The 26,274-nt window shown below is 38.3% G+C and overlaps 1 protein-coding gene and 2 long non-coding RNA genes across 3 annotated transcripts in view; all 3 read right to left on the bottom strand.

Moving 5' to 3' along the window:
• The window catches only part of LOC129652882 (uncharacterized), a 70,733-nt gene extending 48,476 nt beyond the window's left edge, over window positions 1-22,257 (bottom strand). The window contains exon 1 of the long non-coding RNA XR_008714827.1: window positions 17,344-22,257. This is a non-coding gene — a long non-coding RNA (uncharacterized LOC129652882). The remainder of the gene's footprint in view (window positions 1-17,343) is intronic.
• The window catches only part of DISP1 (dispatched RND transporter family member 1), a 219,337-nt gene that overhangs the window by 186,512 nt on the left and 6,551 nt on the right, over window positions 1-26,274 (bottom strand). The window lies entirely within an intron of this gene.
• LOC129652881 (uncharacterized) lies at window positions 11,487-16,878 on the bottom strand. The gene is made up of 3 exons (XR_008714826.1): window positions 15,980-16,878; window positions 12,517-14,339; window positions 11,487-11,993 (listed from the first exon to the last, which is right to left on the bottom strand). It is a non-coding gene; the product is annotated as an uncharacterized LOC129652881 (long non-coding RNA).

The following is a 26,274-nucleotide window of genomic DNA, read 5'->3' as shown; positions in this document are numbered from 1 at the left end:
TAAAAAATATGGTTTAAGTATCTTTTCAATTAAAATATTATTTTTACAGTGTTTAGTGGGCAAAGAAAAACACATACATCTTATATAAAAACTTGGTCACAGGTTTATACGAAAGAAAGAACAATAAAGAAAATACTCCTTTAAAGTTATTTTCTACTTCTAGATATACTCATAATATTTACTAATAAATAAGGAGAACAAGTAAAAAGCAGTTGAGGCACTATTTTTCATAATGCATGATTTTTTCACTTGAAAATCAATTAAAACACATGAGAAAAGCTTGTCTTGTATAAATGTTTTATAAAAAATGAAAAACTACCTTTGAGCCTAAAATTTAATGAGAACTGATAAAGTATGGTTATCTTCTCTTTGAAGATTACTGAGGCCCTTGAAGAAGATACAAACTCTGCAAAATTCCAATACCAATACATTTTTACATGTCCACTGTAATTTCAGTGCTAGTCACTCACTTGCTCAGTCGTGTCCAACACCTTTGTGACCTCAGGGACTGTAGTCCGCCAGGCTCCTCTGTCCATGGAATTCTCCAGGCAAGAATACTGGAGTAGGCAGCCATTCCCTTCTCCAAGGGATCTTCCCTACCCAGGGATCAAACCCTGGCCTTCTGCATTGCAGATTCTTTACCATCTGAACCACCAGGGAATTTCAGCTTAAATAAATCCTAGAACATTTGCTCCTACTTGAGCTTTACAAGTGACAATCAATGCTCATATCAATCATAGCTCCTGTTTATTTCAGAATAAGATACAAGAGAAAGCAATTTAATGTCTCATTAAAAGATTTGTTTTCAAATATTTTTTCTTCCTCCAGAGGGCAGTCAACGTAAGTCTCCAGTAAAGAGAGCTTTTAAAAAGTTTTTTGGAAAGTCCTTTGGTGGAAACCATCTGGTCCTGTAGGAGAGGAAAAGTATCTTTTCCTTCTACCCCTCTAAGTTCTCAGCTAGATCTCTATAATAAAACACAGATTAACAAGAGAAAAGCACACAAATTTACTTAAATTTTATGTGACATAGGAACCTTCATGAAGAAATAAAGACCAAAACAATGGTTAAGCCTGAGTTTTTTATATTACGTTTGATGAAGAGTAGAGAGTGATGGAAAAGTATTACAGGACAAAAAGGAGTATAAGCTAAGAGTAGTAAACAGGGGGAAACTTAGCAAGGCCAGTTTGTTCAAATCCTTCTGTTCCTTTGGGTATAGGCAGAGCATCTCTTACATGAGATCTTATGACATGCTTCAGGGGGAAATCAGAAAGTCCCGTACCTGTCATTTCTCGAATTTCTTCATCTTAAGACAGTCAACATGCCAAGATGCCATATTTGGGGGCAGCATATCCTAAACCCTGTCACTCTCCCATATGAAACTTCCCAGAGAAGTTTCATTCCCAGAAGCTGAGTTGATAGACTATCCCATAACCCAATGAATCAATTTCAGTCCTGGAAAATGGTCAGTCCATTCAAACAGTTGTGTCTCATTTCAGGAGGTGGTGGCATAGGTAGGAGTAAATGCCTACCTATTAGTTCTCTATACAGTATGAGCAATCAAGCACTTAATAAGGGACAAAACAAATAGAAAAATATGTAAAGGTTCATGGTTAGAACATGAACTCAGTTTTTGAGTCCAGAGGGCAGTCAGTTAAAATTTCTTGATGTTGGGCTTAAAAGTACCTTTAGATGGTAGAGTGAGGACAGGCAGTAGAAATCTGATGGATTTTCCTGGTTGGCTGTTTAAAATGTCTGTAGTGAGGTCATCAAATACTCCATGAACTTTCTGAGTAGCCTACACAGCAACAGGCATGAAGGTTGCCCATACATGATCTATTGTCATGATTTCTCTTAAGTTTAAATCAAGTCAGCCAGCCTCAGATTCCAGGATTCAGGAAAAAGGACAGTTTTAGTTCTCAATGATTCCATGTCAGAAGAGTAGGAGAAAAATTGGAAATGCTAACTTATAGCCAAACATTGGAGGCAACTAGAAGAATTCAGAATCCAGTCCAATTAACAGGTAGATAAAACCTTAAAAACAATGGTCAGAACTAGAACTTAAGACACACAAGGGTGTACTATGGTTTTCTATTGAAACATTCTTTTTCTCTTGGTTCAGTTCAGTTCAGTTGCTCAGTCATGTCCGACTCTTTGCCACCCCATGAATCGCAGCATGCCAGGCCTCCCTATCCATCACCAACTCCCGGAGTTCACGCAAACTCTCATCCATCGAGTCAGTGATGCCATCCAGCCATCTCATCCTCTGTCGTCCCCTTCTCCTCCTGCCCCCAATCCCTCCCAGCATCAGAGTCTTTTCCAATGAGTCAGCTCTTCATGTGATGTGGCCAAAGTATTGGAGTTTCAGCTTTAGCATCAGTCCTTCCAATGAACACCCAAGATTGATCTCCTTTAGGATGGACTGGTTGGATCTCCTTGCAGTCCAAGGGACTCTCAAGAGTCTTCTCCAACACCACACTTCAAAAGCATCAATTCTTCGGCACTCAGCTTTCTTAACAGTCCAACTCACATCCATACGTGACCACTGGAAAAACCATAGCCTTGACTAGATGGACCTTTGTTGGCAAAGTAATGTCTCTGCTTTTTAATATGCTGTCTAGGTTGGTCATAACTTTCCTTCCAAGGAGTAAATGTCTTTTAATTTCATGGCTGCAGTCACCATCTGCAGTGATTTTGGAACCCAAAAAAATAAAGTCTGACACTGTTTCCACTGTTTCCCCATCTATTTCCCATGAACTGATGGGACCAGATGCCATGATCTTCGTAGTCACCCCAATTTCTAGCAAAGATAATAAATGACTACTCTGTTTGCAAAATCAGCCTCATCTTCTTAAATTTGGCCTGATATTTACATAAGTGCAGCAAGAATAGTGATAGACCATACAGACTCTTTTTAAGTTTGCTAGAACTTAAAATAAGGAATCTCAAATGAGACTTTTAAAAGCCTCTCAAGGCTACGAAGTCAAGCCAGAAACTTGCCATCAGACCTCCCTTCAAACGTGCAGATTTGGCTGAATGCACCGAACTGATGCTTTTGAACTGTGGTGTTGGAGAAGACTCTTGAGAGACCCTTGGACTGCAAGGAGATCCAATCAGTCCATCCTAAAGGAAATCAGTCCTGAATATTCATTGGAAGGACTGATGCTCAAGCTGAAACTCCAATACTCTGGCCACCTGATGCGAAGAACTGACTCATTTGAAAAGACCCTGATGCTGGGAAAGATTGAAGGCCGGAGAAGAAGGGGATGACAGAAGATGAGATGGTTGGATGGCATCACCGACTCAATGGACATGAGTTTGAGTAAACTCTGGGAGTTGGTGATGGACAGGGAGGCCTGGCGTGCTGCAGTCCATGGGGTCACAAAGAGTCGGACATAACTGAGCAACTGAACTGACTGACTGACTCACTGAGTCTCCCTAGAAGTGACATTCGTCACTTACCTGTAATGCTGAGTACCCTGTAAGCCAGGTACCAGGCCAGTTTTTTGTTTTGTTTTGTTTTTTTCCAAGAGAGTTTATAAGTATTAGTTCCATAAAGACCACCATAGTTCCTTAAAGCTGTCTGGTCATATCTGATTTTATACATCATTCTGAAATATAGAAGTCCAGTTAAAGCCTTGGTAATACAAGTGATGTTTTCATTATGTTCTACTACAAGGAAAACAGATTCTTATTGAACTTGTGCAAATAACTATATTGCCATGAAAATAAAAATACTTAATGAGTTTCTGAATTCTGGAGGGATCAGGTAGGGAGAAAATAAATTGTTTCGTCTTTGTTCACAAATGTATACTTTACCAAATTGCTGTAACTTATAGATAGCTTAAGAGAAAAGAGAAAAACAAAACATTAAGGAATAGGCAATGTTTCAAACAAATGTCATTAAAAAATTATAATCATCCTCATCAGTTCATTCAGTCTCATGTGATTAATACTTGTTCTGTTTGATCTTGGATTAGCAGTTTTGTGAATCCATGAACTTCATTAGTTCAGAAAATTCTTATTCCACTGGCCTGGTCTCAAAGTTATTCAAGTGATGGCATCATGGAGCTGTCTCGCTAGCAGCTGACTGTAAACACTTTCAGAGAAGCATTAGGAGTAAAACAGAACTGTCTGGGAATGACAAAAGACTTTGAAATGTCCATGGTTAAAAATCTGATGCGAAGTCATTATAATATAATTGACAAGGAACTTTGTTTATTTCAGTGACATACAATATTTTAACATAATAACCAGAAATATGACTGATAACATAATGCTGAACATATGAACACCAAGTATTGACAAATTGCTATGAACTTCATACCATTTCTGAAATACTTATATAACATACGCCCACACAAATACAGCCTAATGAAGGCACATCATCACTTCTTATTTGACAATGCTTCCTACGCAGCTTAATATATCGAATAAACCTAATTAGTTTCCTTTAATAAGATGAGAGACAAATTTTTTAAGATTTTCTGAGGACTCTCTGGGAAACCCCAAAGTAAAAAAAAAAAAAAACAAAAACAAAACACTTCAGTTAGAATTTGATTTGGGGAAGTTTGTCAAAAATGTCAAAAGGTTTGAGCAGCTGATTAAATAGGAATGCAGATGATTATAAAATAATACTTAATTATCTACTTAACCAAAGTGACAATAAAAAATCTTAAAGGCAGATCCAGAAGATAATATAGTCAACAAACCCTTAGCTTTTTTAATCTTGAAGTAATCAAAGATCTGATAAAGACAACTGTGAAGTACAGGAAATCATTATCTACTTAACCAAAGTGACAATAAAAAATCTTAAAGGCAGATCCAGAAGATAATATAGTCAACAAACCCTGAGCTTTTTTAATCTTGAAGTAATCAAAGATCTGATAAAGACAACTGTGAAGTACAGGAAATCACTCTGATAAAACAGAAAAATTTGGTTCTTCAGATTACTTAAGAGAAAAACTTTTTAACAATTTCTTAATAAGGGAAGACCAGTAATCCAAGACAATGTTGTCATTCTAGTTACATCCAGTATCCTTTTGATATTAAGGCTTATTTTTTTATTTTTAACTTATAAATAAATCTATTCAATCTTAGAAGCTTGACCACAAATAAAATTCCTTTCCCTCAAACCTTTTACACTACTGCTTTTTTTCAATATATACACTATGTTTTGGTCCCATGCTTTTCCTCTTTCTCATTGTGGAATAACCATTCTATTTTAGGATAAAATTACTTTCCTTTCCCCTTAACAGAAACATATTCTTCATACTGTGTATATTTTTCCTTATCAGAAACACATCCTACTTTCCTTGTATACTTTGGATATAGAGATTTTTTTCCTTTGTCCTTATTATTCTTAGAAGTTTCATTAACATAATTGATAAAAATTTTTAATCCCTAGTCACTCCATTTTTCAGTGAAAACTTAATAAAAAGCATACATTTGTGAACTGCCCACCTCATACTAACAGTCTGTGGTAGCTTTGAAAATTTATAAATACGCCATTTCACAATTTCTGGAAGCATATACTTCCTCTTTGTATAGTTTTTCCATGTGGCAAAGAAGATGTTTGCTAATAGAATGAAGTATCTTTAGCCTCTACAAAATTTAGGATGCCAAAAGAAGATAAGCTATATCCAGCGATCAACGTTTCAGTATTTCATTTTATGTGGAAATGATCAGATATTCAATGAACACCCATCATTTGAACATAACTTAGTATGCTCTAAGGTTTCAAGTTACCAAAAAGATTTTGGAAATTATTCTTAAGTAGACATATTATAAAATATAATTATCACTGAAAATTTCATTTATAAATTTTATCCTACTTACATTAACTCACTTATTCTTAACAATTATGCCTGACTTGCTCATGAAAATTTCATGAGACATTAAACAAAGCTAGCCATCATTTTATTTTTCTTGTTGATAAAACAGGCAAATATAAAAAATATCACAAACACAAAGAACCCAAAAAGCTAAACATGATTCCCTTCAACTGTTTTTATTTTTAACCTGTTGTGCTTAACATACATCAAGCAATTTATTTTTACTACATATTTTGCTGCTAGGTTGGACTTAGTTTCATAATCTTAAATATCTAATACAGATTTGTTTGACTAGTAAACCTAGGTAGAAAAAAAAAGTGTACTTCTGCATTATATTTAATACTGAAAACTATGAGAACACACCTGTTCTTATTTTACCAAGAATACTAAAACTAGCCTTATTTACCATAGGGTATCCCAGATAACGTGAACTTTAAAAAGTTTGGGTTAACTTCTTTTTAAAGTTGGGGTTAATTTCTATACTCCTGAGAATTTTAGGAATACTTAAGTTTATATAAATGTTCATTCATCTCTAAGCCAATTTGAACAGAACTTCTTTAAGGGATCTTATAAATTAATCTTCCAAAGAAAGAAAAACAGCACATATACATAATATGCATACATAGACATATATACACACATAGATAAATGCAAACAAAGATTTTATAACTTGGGAAGATTTGGGAGAATGGCATTGAAACATGTATAATATCATGTATGAAACGAGTTGCCAGTCCAGGTTCGATGCATGATACTGGATGCTTGGGGCTGGTGCACTGGGATGACCCAGAAGGATGGTATGGGGAGGGAGGAGGAAGGAGGGTTCAGGATGGGGAACACATGTATACCTGTGGTGGATTCATTTCGATATTTGGCAAAACCAATACAATACTGTAAAGTTTAAAAATAAAATAAAATTTAAAAAATAAATAAATAAATAAATAAAATTTCAGCCATGTGTCAGTAAAACATAGTAATACAAAAATCACTGGATTTTACTCACTTTATATTTCTGGCAAATGGGATCAGTTGAGGTAACTTACTCAATATGAGGTTAATGTTTTTTATCAATATTTGTGGAGAAGACTTTTAAAATTTTCACCTTCTCTGATATATACTCTGATGCAGCCTGTGAACTACATTTTAGGCAGGTGATTGAGGAGACACTGAGCAGCTGTCTGGATGTATCTAAAGCTCATCTGAGGACATAAAATACTCCACCCAATTAGCCTTTTTCCTTCCCAACCTCAGATCGTTACTCTGGTGGGAGGGACCCTGTGTCCCCTGAGAGCAGGAGACCAGAGTTTAAGTAACTGAGGGGCTGAAGTGGAAAATATCTGGCAGAGAAAAATAAAGGGTGGAAGAGATAGGGGCTTGAAGAGGGACCTATCAAAGGATTCAAGGAAACTAGAAGAGCGAAGGTGGCAAAAGGAGGAAACAGAATCATAAGTGAAGGAAGAATGAGGTCTCAGAAGAGCCAGTTTGAGATCTTAAGTCTCTCAAAGAAGTCAGCAAAGTTCTAAACCATCCTCAGCAAAACTGTGCCAATCAGAACTGAATTAGACAAAGCTGGTGGAACATACAGTCTTTGTTTCTGAAGGGAGTTTCACTCAATGTAGAAGTTCCATGTGAAGAGCAGGATCGAAGAGGAAAAACAGAAAGGACTTTAAAAAACAAACCAAAAAATTCCTATAAAGTGCTGAATATCAGCTTTCAATTATGCCAACTTCTGACCATAGAGCTCTTGTATCCTTTCAAATATCTTAAAATCAGGTATCACATAAGGCAAACGGTAAATATCTGGAAGTTCTGCGTGTTTTTTGTTCTGTTTTGATTTTAAAACCAAAGGTATGCCTATCTCAAGTGACTCAAAACTGTTAAGCCTTTCATGACTTAAAACCATTGAGCCTGTTACGGCTCAGTCATGGACACAAGAGGCTTCCTCAGAGGGTGCAGAAGATATAGCCCTCCCAAGATCCCAACCCTTCACTCTGCCCAAGAACTGGCAATGGTGGGGAGGACATTACCCCCAAATGGGGTGCATTCCACATTTCTATCTGGACACATTCTGAAAGTGTTAGTCACTCTGTCATGTCTGACTCTTCTCGACCCCATCCTCTATCCATGGAATTCTCCCGGCAAGAATACTGGAGTGGGTAGCCATTCCCTTCTCCAGGGGATCTTCCCTATTGAGGGATCAAACCCAGGTCTCCACCATTACAGGCAGATTCTTTACCATCTGAGCCACCAGGGAAACCCATTCTAGGTGCCATTCACGTTCTAGGTGCCTCCAATCTGACAACTGATGCCCACTCACACAGGTTTAACAACCCGAATGCCCCAGCAGGAGGAAAGCCAAGCCAAGTTCTCAGGACACAAAAGGAGACAAGGAGGAGAACAGCAGCAGTACCTGAGAGGGACAGGATTAATAATCAGTAGCCAGTAGAAGACAAACTCACAAGAGTCAAACTTCAAAGAACTAACTGTTACAATTGTTTTTCTCCTGCTAATCTGAATCTGGAAAAGAATGGACAAAGCAATTTTTACCCTTCTCTCTTGACTGAGCACTATAGACAGAGATCTGGGAGTGCTGGCTGGTTAAGAATCGCTTTTTTCCTCTAACTTTTGTCAGTTTTCCCAAGATTCCATCTGCAGCTTCTGGAGCGAACAGGGTGCCCCAGTCATCATTTCCTGGTCACCAGAAACTGTAGGGGAGGAAAACTATCTTTTCCCTCTAGGGTTCTAAGTTGTCAGCTGGCTCTCTGTAACAAAAGACAGATTAACCAAAGAAAAACATACAAATTAAGTTTTATGTGACATAGGAGCCTTCACAAGGAAATCAAGACCAAGAATTGGTTAAACCTGCGCCTTTATACCAAGTTTGATGAAAAGAAGAGTCGTGGAAAAATATGACAGGACAAAAAGTTGTATGAGCTAAGAGTAGTGAACTGGGGAAAACCTAGTAAGGACTGTACGTTTAGATTTCTCCGGTGTTCCTCCACCTTAGGAGATAAGGATGCTCTTTTCCTTAGTGTACATGGAGGACACCTCATACACTGAGGTGTCGTATGACCTGCCTAGGGGAAGGTTAGGAGCTACACCTGCCATTTCTCAAACCCCTTCAGCTTAAAATATTCAATATGTCTAGGTGTCATATTTGGGGGGTAGAATGTCCTGAATCCCATCATTCTCCCTTAAATAGTTTCTTTCTTATGCTCTCAATAAAAGATTTTTGCCAATTACTAGGAATAGGTATGGTAGACTAAAATAAAGGTCCTCTCCCCACCTCCCAGGGTCAATGCAAAACACTCCAGTCAAGCACAACGATAGCATGAACTTCTGTTTCTGGCAGTGCAGATCTGATGCTTGGAAATCGCCTAAAAATGCTAGAGTCAATAGTTTAAAATTCTTCTGATTGAGGAAAGTAAGGAAGTCATATGACATAGGGTAACAAGAGGCAGAATTCAAGGGCCTGTTCAAGGTGGAGAGCTAGGGCAGCAGCGTTTCCACAGGGAAGCTGGGGAACCAGGGAGCTGGGGGACCCCTGAATTGGGGGTGGCTAAAAACCAATTCATCTTCCAGCTAATACGCATGAAGAACAGGCATACAATCAAAAGGAAAAAGAAATTATAAATGAATACAGGTAAATCTAAACACTGCTATTCTGTCATTTCTGTGGTTAAAGATCAAGTCTGAGGAATATAACTTCTAATAAAAATAATTTATACCAGAAGGAGGTTGATCTTATTGCTCAGTTCCATCAGTTCAGTTCAGTCACTCAGTCGTGTCTGACTCTCTGCGACCCCGTGGACTGCAGCACGCCAGGCCTTCCTGTCCAACTCCAGGAGTTTACTCAAACTCATGTCCATTGAGTCGGTGATGCTATCCAACCATCTCATCCTCTGTCATCCCCTTCTCCTCCTGCCTTCAATCTTTTCCATTATCAGGGTCTTTTCAAATGAGTCAGTTCTTCGCATCAGGTAGCCTAAGTATTGGAGTTTCAGCTTGAGCATGAGTCCTTCCAGTGAATATTCAGGACTGATTTCCTTTAGAATGGACTGATTGGATCTCCTTGCAGTCCAAGGGACTCTCAAGGGTCTTCTCCAACACCACAGTTCAAAAGCATTCAAAAGCATCAATTCTTCAGCGCTCAGTTTTCTTTATAGTTCAGTTCTCACATATGACTACTGGAAAAACCAAACCATAGCTTGACTAGACAGACCTTTGTTGGCAAAGTAATGTCTCTGCTTTTTAATATGCTGTCTAGGTTGGTCATAACTTTTCTTCCAAGGAGTAAGCATCTTTTAATTTCATGGATGCAGTCACCATCTGCAGTGATTTTGGAGCCCCCAAAAATAGTCTCTCACTGTTTCCACATCTATTTGCCATGAAGTGATAGGACCAGATGCCATGATCTTAGTTTTCGGAATGCTGAGTTTTAAGCCAACTTTTTCACTCTCCTCTTTCATCAAGAGGCTCTTTAGTTCTTTGCTTTCTGCCATAAGGCTGGTGTCATCTGCATATCTGAGGTTATTGATACTTCTCCAGGCAATCTTGATTCCGGCTTGTGCTTCATCCAGCTCAGCGTTTCTCATGATGTACTCTGCATATAAGTTAAATAAGCAGGGTGACAACATACAGCCTTGACATACTCCTTTCCCTATTTGGAACCTGTCTGTTATTCCATGTCCAGTTCTAACTGTTGCTTCCTGATCCGCATACAGATGTCTCAATAGACAGGTCAGGTGGTCTGGTATTCCCATCTCTTGAAGAATTTTCCACAGTTGTTGTGATCCACACAGTCAAAGGCTTTGGCATAGTCAATAAAGCCAAAGTAGATGTTTCTCTGGAACTCTCCTGCTTTTCTGATGATCCAACAGATGTTCACAATTTGATTTCTTGTTCCTCTGCCTTTTCTAAATCCAGCTTGAACATCTGAAAGTTCACAGTTCACATACTGTTGAAGCCTGGCTTGGAGAATTTTGAGCATTACTTTACTAGCATGTGAGATGAGTGCAATTGTACGATAGTTTGAGCATTCTCTGGCATTGCCTTTCTTTGGTACTGGAATGAAAACTGACCTTTTCCAGTCCTGTGGCCGCTACTGAGTTTTCCAAATTTGCTGGCATACTGAGTGGCAGCACTTTCACAGCATCATCTTTTAGGATTTGAAATAGCTCAACTGGAATTCCATCACCTCCACTAGCTTTGTTCATAGTGATATTTCCTAAGGCCCACTTGATTTTGCATTCCAGGGTGTCTGGCTCCAGGTGAGTGATCATACCATCGTGATCATCTCGGTCATGAAGTTCTTTTTTGTATAGTTCTTCTCTGTATTCTTGCCACCTCTTCTTAATATCTCCTGCTTCTATTAGGTCCATACCATTTCTCTCCTTTATTGAGCCCATCTTTGCACGAAATGTTCCCTTGGTATCTCTAATTTTCTTGAAGAGATCTCTAGTCTTTCCCATTCTATTGTTTTCCTCTATTTCTTTTCATTGATCACTGAGGAAGGCTTTCTTATCCCTCCTTGCTATTCTTTGGACCTCTGCATTCAAATGGGTATATATTTCCTTTTCTCCTTTGCCTTTCGCTTTTCTTCTTTTCACAGCTATTTGGAAGGCCTCCTCAGACAACCATTTTGCCTTTTTGCATTTCTTTTTCTTGGGAATGGTCTTGATCCCTGCCTCCTATACAATGTCATGAACCTCTGACCATAGTTCTTCAGGCACTCTCTGTCACATATAATCCCTTGAATCTATTTCTCACTTCCACTGTATAATAGTAAGGGATTTGATTTAGGTCATACCTGAATGGTCTAGTGGTTTTCCCTACTTTCTTCAATTTAAGTCTAAATTTGGCAACAAGGAGTTCATGATCTGAGCCACAGTCAGCTCCCAGTTGTGTTTTTGCTGACTGTATAGAGCTTCTCCATCTTTGGCTGCAAAGAATATAGTCAATCTGATTTCAGTGTTGACCATCTGGTGATGTCCATGTGTAGAGTCTTCTCTTGTGTTGTTGGAAGAGGGTGTTTGCTATGACCAGTGCATTCTCTTGGCAAAACACTATTAGTCTTTGCCCTGCTTCATTCTGTACTTCAAGGCCAAATTTGCCTGTTACTCCAGGTGTTTCTTGACTTCCTACTTTCACATTCCAGTCCCCTGTAATGAAAAGGACATCTTTTTTGGGTGTTAGTTCTTAAAGGTCTTGGAGGTCTTCATAGAACCATTCAACTTCTTCCACATTACTGGTCATGCTCAGGAAGAAGGTAAAAATACTACTCATATTTAGAATTTGTTAAGTATACATATTAGAATTTGTTAAGTATACAGGTGACTTCCCTAGTGGCTCAGATGGTAAAGCGTCTGCCTACAAGGCGGGAGACCTGGGTTCAATCCCTGGGTTGGGAAGATCTCCTGGAGAAGGAAATGGTAACCCACTCCAGTATTCTTGCCTGGAAAATCCCATGGATGGACGAACCTGGAAGGCTACAGTCCATGGGGTCACAAAGAGTTGGACACAACTGAGCAACATTTACTTTTTAAGTATACATATCAATATTTCTTAGGGTAACCACTAAAAGAAAAGAAATAAAAGTGAAAACTTCCAACAGAGTTTAAGGGTAAAAATGGAATAAGAAAACAAAGGGAAACAAAAAAGACAGCACGGGATATGAATTCATACCTTAGAATAAGATATTCCTGAGTTCGAATCCCAGCCCTGCCAAGTATTAGTTCTCACCACAGACAAATCATGTGCTATTTAAAATTCCATTTCCTCATCTTTAAAAAAAAGAGATTAAAAGCTCAAAGTTATTAAACCCAGGACATGAGTTACTGTGCAAACATTCAATAGCAGCACAGTGCCTGCCATAAAGATGCATAAACAACTTTTTCCTTTCCCTTTTCATGACACTGAAGTACAGTCACTAATAAGCAGGTCATTGTTTTAGACTAAATGAGACACTTTAATCATGAATTCCACAACTATTACATACAACTGTCATCCTTGCTTCCTTGGCTTTCTGCTATACTCCTTCCTTATTCAGGACTAAAAAAGCTTCCAAATAAAATCATATTATGTGTAAGTACCTCCAGCTTATTATTGCTTCAAAACTATGCTTAAACATATTTAGGTTTTCAAAGAAAGATAAGTTTAACCTGAAGCAAATACCTCTTCCATAGTAAAAGGCAAAGGTGAACACTTCATATAAGACAAAGAAAACCCAGTGGCTGCTTTATTAAATAGCTACCTACTCTTCCTATCTATAACTTGCTGGGAGAAAAAGAAATGGCTATTAGTTATGTCACCTCAAAGATGTGTAACTCACTTTAGTTAATCAATTTGCTGAAATTCAGAATGAGCATGTAATCCCATAATAAAATAAAATACCTTGTTGCATGAAGATTATTTCATGGATTAGATATTGTGCTCTGAAAATTAAGATCCTCAGTAAAAGTTTAGTCAAATTTCCCAAATTTACTAATTGGGAAATTAGTATTTCCCAATAACAGTGTTATAAGCGTTGACACTAAGGACAAAAAAGTGAAAAACTCTTCATTCAACAACCTATATATGGATTATCCACACTCCCACTCACTTTTTAAATTCAGCATGACCAATTCTTAATTCTGAGAGGATTCTTTTTTTCTTTTGCATAAGGTTGCTTCCAGAAGTTCCCCATCTGCACATTTACAGAATAAAAATGAACTTCTACATGTGTCTAAGATAAATGTAAAATGGAAAATCTACCCACAAACTGTTCTAATCCGAAATAAAGTTTAAGTACTTTAACTGTTCATTTCTACTGAGACAAAGGATCGACTACTGCCAACTTTAAAGCACATACGTCAAATAGCAAGGTGACACAACCCTCTTACCTGGAATAAAAATGGTAAAAACTTTAAAAGTTTTGCAGGAAACCAACTGGTAACCTCTAAAACTAAAGATGAAAGTTTTATGAGAATAGAAATGGAAAATCTGTATACACAGACTCTAACAGGAAACAACATGGGAGAATTTTACGAGTGGAAATCTTAACAAGAGTTGTTATGCATAAAACAGAAGGCATCAACTTGCTGTACAGTAGAGCAGTTAAGGGCTAAAGCCCTGAAGTCAGGTTGTCCCCATTCAAATCCCACCTCTAATTCCTGTGTAACATAAGCAAGCTATTTAGCCTCCATACGACTCAATTTCTGTATCTATGAAGTTGGCATTGGAGAAGGCAATGGCACACTACTCCAGTACTCTTGCCTGGAAAATCCCATGGACGGAGGAGCCTGGTAGGCTGCAATCCATGGGGTCGCTAGAGTCAGACACGACTGAGCGTCTTCACTTTCACTTTTCACTTTCATGCCTTGGAGACGGAAATGGCAATCCACTCCAGTGTTCTTGCCTGGACAATCCCGGGGACGGGGGATCCTGGTGGGCTGCCGTCTATGGGGTCGCACAGAGTCGGACACGACTGAAGCGACATAGCAGCAGCAGAAGTTGGCATAATAAGGGTCCTTAATAAAATTGCAACGAGGATTAAATTAGAAAACAGGTGTAAACCAATGAGCACAATGATTGGCACATAGTAAATATTTATTATTAGCTAGTTGTATAACTATTATCCTCTATCTAAAACTGCTTTGTGGCACCACACTAGCAGAAGTGTCAAAAAAAATCACCTGAAGGAGTTAAATTAAGAAATTATGTTCTCACTCGTTGATGGGACTAGATAATCCTAATGCCCATCATACAACATTCAGCAAATATAATAACCTTGAAGCCAACACCAAAGAACCACAAATTAAATCATTAAAAATTAGTAAAGCATAAAGGTGACTACTAATCTACTCACTTGAGCTCAGAGATCTAATTACTAATAATTAGATTACAGTATTAAGTGACTAATGAATTTCTTCTACACTATACTGCTGCTTCTCAGGTGGCTCAGTGGTAAAGAATCCATCTGCAGTTCAGGAAACATGGGTTCCAGGATTCAATCTCCAGGTTGCGAAGATCCCCTGGATGAGGAAATGGTACCCCACTCCAGTATTCTTGCCTGGGAAATCCCATGGACAGAGGAGCCTGGTGGGCTACAGTGGAAGTGAAATAAAGTGAAAGTGTTAGGTCGCTCAGTCATGTCCACTCACTTTGCGACCCCATGGACTATATGCCACCAGGCTTCTCTGTCCACCAGATTTCTCAGGCAAGAATACTGGAGTGGGTTGCCATTTCCTTCTCCAGGGGATCTTCCCGACTCAGGGATTAAATATGTTCTCCTGCACTGCAAGCAGATTCTTTATCATCTGAGCCACCATGGAAGCCCATGGGGTCACAAAAGAGTTGTGCATGACTTAGCGACTAAACAACAACATATTGCTAGTAAAGTGATCTTGAGGGGCAACCATGATAAACCATACAATGTCTAAAAAAATCAAGAACCATCAACTATTCTGTGAACACAGCGATGCAATATGCCCCCCTCACCCCCGACAGCTCTAGTGGCTGGTGAGAAGGGAAATATATTCGAGATAGGAGCTATTCAAAACAGCTTCATTCTCTCTCGTTCCAGTGAGTAAAATGATCTACTGCAGATAATTTTAAATGTTTGGTTTGCTTTTGACCTTGACAGCCTAAGAAAACCTAAGTAGTTCAGGGAAGGTAACACCTTTATCTAAAACCTCTCAATTGGGGATGAAAAGGAAAGCTTCTCAAGAATGCTTGAATGCTTACACTATCCCCAAGGGAGAAACTATTTGAGACTGAACTGTTAACTGGCAGCCGGCACCTTCAGTATCACCTGAACAGGCTTCCAGCACAGGAATGTAATAACTACTTATTAGGTAGCCACTAATTTACTCTTCATTTCAAAGCAGCCTTTTTAATCTAGGTTAAAAAAAAAAATGAAACTGTCTAAATGTTGTTTTGTTGTTGTTTTTTGCAGCAGATGGAAATGTATTTCATCATTACTCTCTCCATTATTCTTTTCAGCCTGCAAAAATCTGTGGTAGTAAAGCAAAGAAATAAAAGAGTTTGGATGATTTTAATCAAAGCTTGGATTCTAACCCTGCCCTTCAGCATGCTATAATATGAGGAATGTTCCTGCCTCACATTCCAAAAGAAATGAATTTTTATGTGAACACCCCCCTCATATTACCTGTCACTTCTCTTTTCATTGTTATTTCTATTCATGCAGCAAATATTAGGCATCTACTTCTTTATGCTAGATGCTACATTAATTATAGTACCATCCTTGGGAAACAAACAAAAGAAAAAAACACATTTATCAGTAATAAACTGATTGCATTAATAAAAGTTTAAAGTGGAGCAAATGAATCATAAAACACTTTCAGGAGTATAAGGATATACAAAACAAAAAAATTCTAGACTCAACATGCTGCTCATACTCTCTAAAAAGTACTGTAGGTACAGGCCCCAAAATATTTCAGGTGCTTTTCAAATGCAGAGGAAAACAGTGTACAACCAAAAGCAGATGGGTTTTAAAATTAGTTCCACCATTTACAAGTAGTATAAACTTACACAAATGATTTACTCTCTCCAAACTTCACTTATCTCTAAAAGGGAAATATAAATATTTACCTTATATAAAGGCTGTTATAAGGATTGAATATAATATATATTAAATGCCCAGTGTAGCGCCTGGCATATAGTATTGAATACATTATCAACATATAAAGACTAGTATTATTAGAGACATTTTCAACAACAGGACACACTTAGTAGTGACTTTTACTCCTTGATGGAAAAAATTCATCATGTCACTTAAAACTGTTCTGAAAAACAAAGTAAAATCATAAGTTTCATAGACGAACACATAATTTGACAACATTTAAAAAAGGAGAATTTCTTTTGACAAGTTGGAAGACAGGAACCTGAACTAAGAGATGAGTTATATTTCACAAGAAGAGTATCTAACTAAACAAACAAAAAACATACAGCAACATTACAGAGGGAAGGCCTGGAGAAGGAAGAGTCAAGAAGTAGCTATCCCTTTTGGTCAAACATCTTGTCTCTTCCTCTTATTCTTTCTCAATTTCTGGAGGGAAGAAATATGTTCTCACAGAAATTGGGAATCAAAAAAAAAAAAAAAAAAAGGAAGTCAGAAGGAATAAAGGAAACATGTCATCTCTAAATATGAAACCATCTGCTATTTCTCTGAGTTGACAGGTTTTTTTGTTTAGTTTCATAAATTTCACTTTAAAATACATCTAACTTACATAATATACCTTGTGATTAGGTCTATCAATCATTCCACTCCTACTCTGAATTAACTTAATCAAATAATTACACATTAGCTATCAGATATGAGAGAAACAGAGATTTCATTTGGAGGAGAGATTAAAGGACAAAAGAAAGAAAAACAAGTGTTATGAATGCATAGAGCACTTGTGAGATGAGAAAGCGTCATTATCCAATGGAGGAAATAACAGCCAGGAAAGGAAGAAATTGCAGGCGAGTGTGCATCAGAGAACAAACACTAATGATCAACACAGCACTTACTTTTTTGAGACAATAATTACCAGCATGTCTCACTGACCAAACGCTCCTGCAAACCACCAATACTTATCAACTGTAGGACTGTGAAACAGAATACCATACAATTTGAAACACTGGGGCCTGAAAATAGGAAGCTGTTCTATCTTATGATCAAACTATAGAAAAATCAAAAATCACTAAAATGTGATGTTTATTTAGTTGCATCTTTGGGGGAAAAAATAGGGATCGCTAGAAAGAAAGAGTCAAATTCACTTCTCCTTAAAGGCCTCTTTCAAGCTTTTCTGAACTCCTTTGCTTATGAATGTAGACATACAACAAATTTCTCAGTTTAAATTTAAAAGCCTAGCGTACAAAATTGTGCACAGAACCTCTCTTTCACCTCTAAGGGTTCCAAGAAAGAACCCTTTTTTAACAGATCTTCAAGCACTGCAAAGGCTCCTTCGAATGATAACATACTAAGTCACTCCAAGTTAAGTGTAAACTTTACCAGCCTCTGAACACTAGTGCAATGGTTTCCAGGTCTGGTTCAGAAACAGTCGCAGTAAAGTTGAGACAGATACTCTAAGCCTCATATTTAGCCCATGGAACTTCCCTGACGGTCCAGTGATTATGACCTGTGCTTCCACTTCCGGGGGCACAAGTTCAATCCCTGGTCAAGGAACTAAGATCCTGTATGCCCTAAGACACGGCCAAAAAACAAACAAAAAACCCCATAAGCCTACACACTGAAAAAATCTGTCACTTGACTACCAAGTCTACATTCTTAAGTGTTTTTCTATCTTAACACACAATTAACATAGAAAATTCCTTTTTTTTTTTAAACCAGTTATTTTTGGAGTTGACATCCATCAAATAGTTTGCTTTTTTCTGAAAACTAAAAGAAATAACCCTCTGAAGGGAAAGTGAGAAGTTACTCCAAAAACTTGTACTTTCCACTTCCCTTCCCAACCATATCTTCACAATTAAATTCCAAAGAGTGTTGGGGGTGGGGGAGAGGCAACAAAGTTAATTGGAGATAGTGCTGTTAGAAAAATACATCCTTTTAATTTGATGAGATGGAATTTTGAAATTGAAATATGGTCCCCCCCAAAAAAGTGCAGAGTTTATTCAAAAAAGAGCTAGCCTGAGGATCACAGAGGTAGAGAAGTACGAAACAGAGTCAGACACCTGCACCTGCCCGGAAGTAAGAAACCTGAAACAAAAAGCATGCTGAAGAGTCCCCTAGTGTTTCATATTAATATAATTTTCTCCTTTCTTGAGAGGATAATATCATATATTACATATATTAGTGCATATATATGGAATCTAGAAAGATGGTACTGATGAACCTACCTACAGGGCAGCAATGAAGATACAGACAAAGAAAACAGACTTACGGACAGGGGAGGAAGGAGAGGGTGAGACACACTGAGAGAGCAGCACTGAAGCATACACATTACCGTACGTACAACAGATACAGCCAGTGGAAATCTGCCGTAGGACGCAGGTAGCTTAAATCTGGTGCTCTGCGACAGCCTAGAAGGGTGTGATGGGGTGGGAGGTGCGAGGGAGGTTCAAGACGGAGGGGACACACATACCTTTGACTGATTCATGCCAATGTATGGCAGAAACCAACACAATATTGTAAAGCATTTACCCTCTAATTAAAAATAAAGAGATTAAAAAATACTTGAGGGGGGAAAAGGCACGATAAAGAGCAATGGAGGAGATGTAAAGAATAAGGAAGTAGGGAAAAAAGGATCTCACTCTAGACCCTCAGCCAATTGCTATGACATAATAAAATAAATGCTACTGTTTACTGAATCCTATGTGCCAGACGTTGCTAAGCACATTACACACAGTATCCCCTTCACTCCTTATAACAACTATGTGCATCAGGTATTATGATTTTACAGATAAGGAAGCTCAGATTATACCTGAAACCTGGCAACCTTCTAAAGGATCCCTTTACATCCTACAACTTTTCTCTATGCCCCAAGGTCCTTAAAATTCCCTCCTAGAGGGATTCCAAACCCTTGCCCTATGCGGGCTTACAGAGAGCCCTTGAGTTACAACAGCTACATTTTTCTCTATTCTCAATCTCCTCAACAAAGAAAGCTTTCAGTAACTTATCTTGGTCCAAGTGTTACCTACTCTTAAGATCCTTGGGAATATCCCCTGTGAATCATCCAGTGGCTAGGCTGTATTGTATTTCCTAGTAAAATCTCTTCAAGCCCTGGGGGTATCCCATGTCACTGTGCGCCCCAGATGGATGCGTTGTCCAGTTGGAAATATCTTACAGTATCACACTTCTCTCTGCCCTCCCCCTCCTTTCAGTGTCATTGAATGGCATGAATTTCACCACTATTCTCTTAACTATTAATTCATATTCACTCCCTTAAATAAGACTCAAAATGACTTTCTCTTCAGAAAACCTGCCCATGATTAGCATCATTTAACTGTAACCATTCTGGTGGCAGAAAAGGCCCTGGACTGGAAACCAGATCTGGATAGATCTGGCTTCTAATCTTGGTTCTTTTACAGTAGGATATGTTACCAGGCAATGGCACCCCACTCCAGTACCCTTGCTTGGAAAATCCCATGGACGGAGGAGCCTGTTAGGCTGCAATCCATGGGGTCGCTAAGAGTCGGACACGACTGAGCGACTTCACTTTCAGTTTTCACTTTCATGCATTGGAGAAGAAAATGGCAGCCCACTCCAGTGTTCTTGCCTGGAGAATCCCAGGGACAGGGGAGCCTGGTGGGCTGCCGTCTCTGGGGTCACACAGAGTTGGACACGACTGAAGTGACTTAGCATAACATAGCATGTTACCAGGGCAAATCACTCCACTTTTCCAAGACTAGTTTCTCAACTGTTAATGAAGGGAATTAGACTAAATGAGTTCAAGACTAATTCCTAGATCTACATTTTTTTTCCTATAAAAAGGCTACCAAAAGCAATTAACTTTTAAAAACAGAAAAATTGTTATGAAATATTAAAATTACTTGAGGCATCTTACATTTTAAAAAAATTAATATACAACATATTAAAACCATAAAAACAGAGAAAAACTTAAATTTCAAAGGGTGACAAGGTAGATTAAGTTGTCCATTTTCCATTCTCTATTTGACACATGACTGAAAACCCAGGTAATCCCTTAAAGACTACTAGACTATGAACATACACACTCTCCTATTAACTAATCACTACTGCAATATTTCATACACCACATATTTGTTTAATACACCAAAAGTATTCCACATACTAACTGTGAAGATTAGTCTTATCTGTCAACTTTGCCAGGTTATAGTACCCAGTCACTTAATCAAACATTAATTTAGGTGTTACTGTAAAGGTATTATGTAGATGTAGTTAATATCTACAGTAAGTTGACTTTAAGTAAAGAAGATTACCCTTGACAATGTGGGTGGGACACATCTAATCAGTCGAAGGGCTTAAGAGTAAAAACCGAGTTCTCCCAGAGAAAGAATCCTATCTCAATACTGAAGCATCACCTGACCTTAAACTGGCAGTCTTTCCTACAAATTTTGAACTTGTCCCCCCACCATGTCATGAGTCAATTCACAAAAACAAATCTCTTTCTAAAAACACACATATGCACTACAAATGAGAGTGGTTTTGTTTCACTTGAGAACCCTGACTGCTACACTAACATACTAAATACTCAAACTAGTATTTTCTTTTTTAAGTAAGAATTAACAGATGTCTGTTTCTTGTAACCTCTTTAAAATATTAAAGCATTTTAAATAAGTATTCAGAATGTTACTGCAATGATTATCTCACTCTGCTTTTCTTTATTAAAATACACAGGAAGAAAAAGAACAGTGATGTTTTCCACATTGAACTGTTAAATTCCAAAACTGATTTCAGAAAATTCTGAGATTCAACTTTTTTTCTCATTTTCATGGCCTTCAAAGAGTTTCATAACTAGCCATTATATAACATTACTGAAGAAAGTCACTGACCAGCCCAATTTTAAAGACTGAGGAATCAGGCAAAGAGAAGTAGTAGATTTTGCAGTACTTTATTGAGGTATATTTGCAGAATCAAGCTGGGAATTTTCCAGCTCTAAGTTTTATTGTTGATGCATCAACTAGTTAGCCCGCCATGGTACCCTGACACAGAAAAAGATCTTAGAATCCCAAGATACACAGAAACTACTAAAGACATAGAATGACATATTTAGAAATATCAGTTCATATGCTGGTTCCATTCAAAAAGTGTTACTGATTCTAGGTACCTATAAACTTTTTTTCTGTAAAGGGTCAGTAGTATTTAGGCCTTGCAGGCCGTAAAGTCTCATTGGCAACTACTCAGCTCTGCCATTGTAGCCCCAGGGCAGCCAATGAGAGTACATAAATGAATGAGTATGTCTGATATTCCAATAAAACTTGATTTACTAAAACAGGCCAGATGTGGCCTGTGGACCATAGTTTGCTAAGCTCTGATTCATACACATGAAATCAAGGAGCTAGAAAAGACCCTGGAGATCATACGGCAAACTCCCATTCAATGCCAAGATATCTTTATATCCAACACCAGTGACCATCTGGCTCAGAATAGGCTCTATAAATGAACTGTTTTCCAAGCTAGATTGGTTATTCCTCAATAAGTGACTTCATGCTTTTTGGATAGGATATTTTCCTACAGTGTGGAACTATCTAGAGCACTGTAGGTCATTTAGCATTCCCGGTTTCATGAACAGTCACAAATACACATCCATCACTATGACAACCAAAACCTTCCCCACGTGTTCCCAAATCTCATAAGGTGGGGGTACTGGTACCCAGTGGGTGAAGATATATTGCGCTATCTTGAGATGGGATATGCAGCAGCTGTCCACGCAGCCATTTCCCCTTCTACCTAGGGCAGACATCACTAAATCAATCACAATACTATTTCCTACTGAGGTTGGACTTTGCCTCAGAATGTTTAATACAATGCTCAAGGCAACCATCACCAATGAACCAGAACTGTGACGTTAAAACATATTTGTTATCCCTAATCGAAAAAGATAGTTCTACACACACACACACACACACACACACACACACACACACAGAAAAGAAACTGGCTTCCTTTAAGCTTATGAAGCTGAAAAATAATATGATTTAATTTTAAACCCTATGGGATGTTTTGAAAGTTTGTGTGAACATTTCTTGGTTTTGACAATGACCGGGGCCGCCGAAGGCACTTGGCGCATTAAGGAATGAGGGGCACTGCTGTACAACAAAGGATAATCCTGCATCCTCCTCGATTTTTTAATATCCCACTAGAAATAGACCTGTTTACATTATCTAAGTCTAGACTCTAACTCCATTTAACATACAAATAGGAATTCTTTTTCACATTTTTAATAATACATAAGCTTGCCCAAAGTGTAATTGCTCTGAAAGTCAAGGCAAGACTGTATTTAAATTTTTTTTCTGAATTTTGCCAAGAGTTAATTCAACATTTTGGAAAATCATCTCAATGACTGCAGTAGAATTCAGTGTATGTAAGTACAATTTATCTGAATAAACCTGAATTTTTACTTATTTCAGTCACAATAATTCCAGACACAGGTAACAAAGTTAACCACTTGCTATGTATAGAACATATGTGTTTTGAAAAATATATTTAATGACTTTATTTCTCCTTTATATTTACAGTTGGAACATTACGTTCATTTCTTTGCAGTCAGTTTTGCAAGTAGTTACAATGTATCTATGAATTCACTTCAGCATAATAAAGGGGGGACTACAAGACATTTGTTTTTATTGGCTCTGCCAGGTTAAGAACCACTGGTCTAAACTAATGAAATCTTTTTGACCAAATTTCACTAACAAAGACACTAATCTTGCCCACAATTTTGAAACAAATCTAACGTGTTTCAAGAGTTTAAACACAACAACTTTCACTGGCTAGCTGAAGTCATTTTTACAGAAAAACACAGATCTCTCAATGTAGGTGCAGTTTCTGTATCTCCTCTCCCCTGCTGTATTAAATACACAAGAAATGGCTTAGGACCTCTAAGTCCTCCAGCACACTGGAGCTGTCACTGATTATTTCCAACCAATTGTGAAGAGAACTGGCAGTGTTACAGAGTCAATGAAAGAACCCAGTCATCACCGAGGCAACTGCCCTTGAGCATCAGACAGAAAGATTCTACTCTAAGCCAGTCCATTTTCCACATTCAATTATGTTATTGAGAGCTGTCTCTTGTTCTGCACAGAACAGCTCTAGAACCGCATTCAAGAGGGCAGAAATGTTCAGTATCTGCAACTGTCTATGTAAGAGATTACTAGATTAAAAATTTTAAGGCTTGACATTGACTGAAAGTGGAAATAATCTCCACATAAGTCTACATATTATACACACACATGTATAATGGACTAAGGCCAACGGCAAGCCTAGTTTCTAAGAATGTTAATTATTGTTTCCTAGTACAAGTCTCTCTAAATACCTTTTATAGTTCATGGCAGTTTTAAGTCTTAGAGTGTGAATCGTGCTCATGCTCAGTGGCTAAGTCATGTCAGATTCTTTGCGACCCCATGGACTGTAGCCCACCAGGCTCCTCTGTCCATGGGATTTTTCCAGACAAGACTACTGGAGTGGGCTCGCATTCCTTCTCCAAGAGATCTTCCCGACCCAGGGACGGAACCCGCATCTCCCACATTGGCAAGTGGATTCTTAACACTGAGCCACCAGGGAAGCCCTAGAGTGTAAGTAAGAGCCCATCAGTTCAGTTCAGTTGCTCAGTCGTGTCCGACTCTTTGCGACCCCGTGAATCACAGCACACCAGGCCTCCCTGTCCATCACCAACTCCTGGAGTTTACCCAAACTCATGTCCATCGAGTTGGTGATGCCATCCAGCCATTTCATCCTCTGTCGTCCCCTTCTCCTCCTGCCCCCAATCCCTCCCAGCATCAGGGTCTTTTCCAATGAGTCAACTCTTCGCACAAGGTGGCCAAAGTATTGGCGTTTCAGCTTCAGCATCAGTCCTTCCAATGAACACCCAGGACTGATCTCCTTTAGGATGGACTGGTTGGATCTCCTTACAGTCCAAGGGACTCTCAAGAGTCTTCTCCAACACCACAGTTCAAAAACATCAATTCTTCGGTGCTCAGCTTTCTACACAGTCCAACTCTCACATCCATACATGACCACTGGAAAAACCATAGCCTTGACTAGACGGACCTTTGTTGGCAAAGTAATGTCTCTGCTTTTGAATATGCTATCTAGGTTGGTCATAACTTTCCTTTCAAGGAGTAAGCGTCTTTTAATTTCATGGCTGCAATCACCATCTGCAGTGATTTTGGAGCACAGAAAACTAAAGTCTGACACTGTTTACACTGTTTCCCCATCTATAGTATTTAAGTATCTCAAAGACTAAATCCCAAAGCAACACCGTAAACATAAGTAAGGGTGGGTCCCAGATACTTTCTTTAAACCAAGTTTCCAACTATTCTAGGTTAAGTGGTGACATTCAGTTTTGAGAGCTAAGAGAGACAGGCACGTTGGAACATAATTTCAATGATTTACTTATTTTTTTATTCTTCAGAGACATGCATGTAAAAGTGAGTGGAAGGAAGAGGAAAAAATAACAGCAAGGGTTTGAAATGGTCTATAAGTAATTCTTGAGTCTCCCAGGGAATAAGGCAACCAGGTCCAGGGAACTAGCACTTCTCACATTTCTCTGCAGAGAACTTTCTATATGACCCACTTCTAAACCTACAAGGTGCTACAAGCTACTTAGCCACAAACAGCCCAAAGCCAGCCCTGACTCAACACAATATCTGAGGAATAAGTATTATAAATAGAGAGGACAAAGCTGAAAAGGATGGCTAATACACAAACAAGAATACTGAGACCAATGTACGTCTTTATAAGCTAAAAAGCTGAATAGTTGAAACACAGGTAGGATAAAATTAAATAGGGAGTAAGTGTAAAGTTATGCATTTCAATTTAAAAATCAGCTCTACAGGTACAAGGACCACACTAACAGAGAGTTCCTGCAGAAATGTAGGGGGCTTTGGCTTACCAAATGCTTAATATAAGAGCAAGACGTGTCTGTTTGGATATTAACACAATTTTGGACAAAAAGGGTATGGTGTCCACCTTACAGGAAGTTAACAGTCCCACTATTTGCTGCCTTGATCAGACACCTAAACTACTGTAGACAGTTATGGAAGCTGAATTTTCAAAATACTGACAATCTACTGCATCCAGAATAAGACAACTGGGTTAGTGAGAGATCTAGATATTGGCATTATTTAACCTGAAGAAGAGATAATAAGACATAATTATCTTTAAATATGTGACAAAACTTTACATAGCAAAGAGGAAATAGTTCTTCTGTGTCTCTCTACAATTAAACCAACTAGATTTTTAAAAAATATACACAATAGGTAATTTGGATCTGTTGCATAAAAAGGAAGTGAACACCTAGTCACTCTATGTATTCAGGCAAGGGCCTCAAGTCCTTTCGGATAAGAAGTGTTATCAGGGTACCCAAATCAGGTAGAAGAATGGATTAAGGGACTGTTACAGGTTCATCCAATTCTGCAGTAACATTCTTTTAAGTGCAGAAGAAAAAGTACAGGCTGAGGCAACAGACTCTTTATTTCCCTAGTAGCAAGTTATGTTAGAGAAAGGAGAGAAGAAATAAGACAGCCAAGTGATTTTAAGGTACATTTTAAAATACATGGTATGTAAGGACCTCAAAGTGAGATGCGGTGGAAAAGAGAACTGTATTTAGGGTTGGAAGACTTTTCCTTTAAAATGGTGAACAGCTGAAACACAGGCGGGATAAAATTTAACAGGAAGCAAGTGTAAAGTCATGCATCTCAATTTAAAATTCAGTTATACAAGTGCAGTGTTTTCATTCAAAAATGCTGAATAGCTGCATCCCAGTTCCAGCCCAGCCTAGCCAGTCAGTGAACCTTTCTGTG

The sequence above is a fragment of the Bubalus kerabau genome, chromosome 5 (genome assembly GCF_029407905.1).
Source record: "Bubalus kerabau isolate K-KA32 ecotype Philippines breed swamp buffalo chromosome 5, PCC_UOA_SB_1v2, whole genome shotgun sequence".
Taxonomy (NCBI): Eukaryota; Metazoa; Chordata; class Mammalia; order Artiodactyla; family Bovidae; genus Bubalus; species Bubalus kerabau.
The sequence above is the reverse complement of the archived record's forward strand: the minus strand, read 5'-3'. Positions and strand labels throughout refer to the sequence as shown.